Source organism: Corvus brachyrhynchos, unplaced genomic scaffold (assembly GCF_000691975.1).
Source record: "Corvus brachyrhynchos isolate BGI_N302 unplaced genomic scaffold, ASM69197v1 scaffold219, whole genome shotgun sequence".
Taxonomy (NCBI): Eukaryota; Metazoa; Chordata; class Aves; order Passeriformes; family Corvidae; genus Corvus; species Corvus brachyrhynchos.
The window spans coordinates 1,121,477-1,124,005 of record NW_008240034.1 but is presented as its reverse complement, the minus strand read 5'-3'; positions in this window follow the sequence as shown (position 1 = coordinate 1,124,005).

The window sequence follows — 2,529 nt, the reverse complement described above, 5'->3', positions numbered from 1 at the left end:
CGCCGCGGGGAGGGGCAGGAGCAAAGCGAGCCTCGAGGGAAGAGCTGGCAGTGCCGTGGAACGTCGGGAAACCGTGTGGGGCTGAACTGGGTCCAGCAGAGCCGGGAGTCGGGAAAACCTCCCCGGTCATTAAAGTCTCCTGGCTCCTCGGCGAGGCTGGGGAGAGGTGCTGCCAGAGGAGGCAGAGCTGCACCGGGAAGGGCAGTGGCTGCTCCGCTGGTCTTTGCCCCCAGAGCAAGGTGCTGGTTATTGGGATGGGACAGACGGGCTGGTGGCTGCCCTGCTCCCCTACCAGCCAAGGGAGGACATGGACCGCGTTGGCACTACAATCCCAGCATCCCGGCCTCTCCAGCCTGGTGGCCCTGCAGACTCCCTGTTCTGTGGGCCACTAAAGAGCAGAGAGGCACCAGAGGTCACATCCTCCCTGGAGCCCCCATCTGCAACACAGCCCTGTCAGCCAAAGAGCCTCATTGCTTGGCCCAGGCTGGCAGTTGTTAGAAAAGCATGTTTTTCACATTAAAATTTCCCTTGAAGAACAATGGTTTAAACGAAGCATAAAAAAAAGAGCAAAGAATCCAAACAGAAAAAAAGAAAAAGGACAATTTTTGGTGGAGCCCAAGAGCAGCCCCTTGGGACCATGAACTTCCCCTGTGCCCATGAACTTCCCCTGTGCCCTGGCTGCTCCCAGGGGAAGGAGGGCCACTGGGACAACACAGCTGGGCCAGGGAAGGACCACCAAGATCCAGGGATCAGAGCCATGTAGGGCTGGGGACCACCCCCCACCAGCGTCCCACAGCCTGGTGGTGGTGAGGACAGGGCTCAGCCTGCACCGCTGCTCCCGGGTCACTGTGAGCTGCCGGATCACTGCCAGATGGGATCTGGACCCGCAGCCTGGAGGTGTGAGGCTCCAGGAGATGAGGTGGGGGATGTAAATCTCCCGATCTGTCTGAGCAAATTCAAAGGAGACCGATTCAAATCCGCCGTGACACGACTGGCTCGGGGCGGGTAGACAATCCCTGCAGTGTCTGTAAGGAATCTCGCCGCTTTCCTTTGAGTGGCCTCCAATTTATTAATTAAAATAGGCAATTATATATGATGTGGGGTGGAGGGGAGCAGGGAGACCAGCTGCACCAGTTATTCTCACTTGGCAGGAATTGCTCTGGAAGCTGCTCTGGCTCCAGGAGGTGCTTGTGCTTCCCAGAGCTCAAGGCAGAGCCTGGGATGAGCCCATGCCTGGAGCTGCCCCTGTGCCTCCAACACCTGGGCAGTGTGGGGGCTTCAGCTCCAGTCACCACTTTGTTTAGGAACACAGGGTCCAGAGGCCAGGAGAAATCCCTGTGAGCCCCTGTCTGGAGTCCCAGAGGGGCACATGTCGCCTCCACTTCTCAGCCCTGGTGGGATGGTGACTCTGAGCTGCTGGAGGTGATGCCTTAAGAGGCCTCCTAGAAACAGAGACTAGACAGGAGTAAAGGAATAAAGGTAAGTATTTATTTGAAAGGCCTTCAAAGGTATCCCTGGGGAGCCAGAGGCTACTGCCAACATTGACCCCAAGATTGACGGCAGGTCACGAGTTCTTCACACTTTTACAGGTTTGGTTCATTTGCATATCAGGGTTAATTCTCCAATTAAAGCTTCAGTTTAATGATGTAATTTCCCCTCCACTTGCCCCCCTTAGAGGCTCTTTGGTTTATACTTTTTTGGCCTAGGATGGTCTGGGTGTCCTTGGAGAGCAGGCCTGGAGAGGCTTTGTTGTGTCTACCAAGCACGAGAGAGCAGAAGTTAACAGGCTACAAGAAACTTCAGAGTCATACACCAGGCAGTACAGGATTTGAAAAATATAAAAGTTAAAACCTAAGCCATCAGGGGAGCCTCCCACCATGTGCCATCCCCTCAGACAAGGGGAGCCCTGGGATATTTTCTGCTGCCTTTCCCAAGCGGGGTGGCCGATTTGGGAGCGGGCTCTGTTTAAGGATGACTCGATCCCACCTGGGGAGGTGTCACCTCCTCGTCAGCCCTCTTGGGTGAGGGTGCAGTTTGCCTTTCTGCAGCACCGTGGGAAAATCCTTCCCTGGGTGACTCAAATTTGCTCCTGACCAGACTCAGCTTCCTTGGAGGCAGCAGAAGGCAGAAGGGGGACAGCCAGACACAGAACCCCCAATCCTGGGGTGCCTGAGCAGCATCAGAAACAGGGTCCACCTGCCATGGGATACTCATGCCCTCTGTGGGGAGGAATCGTGGCTGGGGCTGAAGTCAGGGCTGGGGCTGTCTGGGAGCCTCAAGCCCCGGAGAAGGGCGATCCCCTCTCCACGGTCAGCACCAGCAATGAGGGACGGGCAGAGGACTTTGGCTGTAGTTCATGGGCAGAGGCTGCAGTCCTGGCATGGAGCTTTCTCCCCATGGAAGCAGGCCCCAACAGCCGAGGGGGCTCTTGGAGGACCCTTCCCACTGCTGTGTGCCAGCAGTGCTGGGGCCGCTCTGCTGCCCTTATCTCCATGTGCATCCATATCTGCTGCCATTTGTCTCCCACCG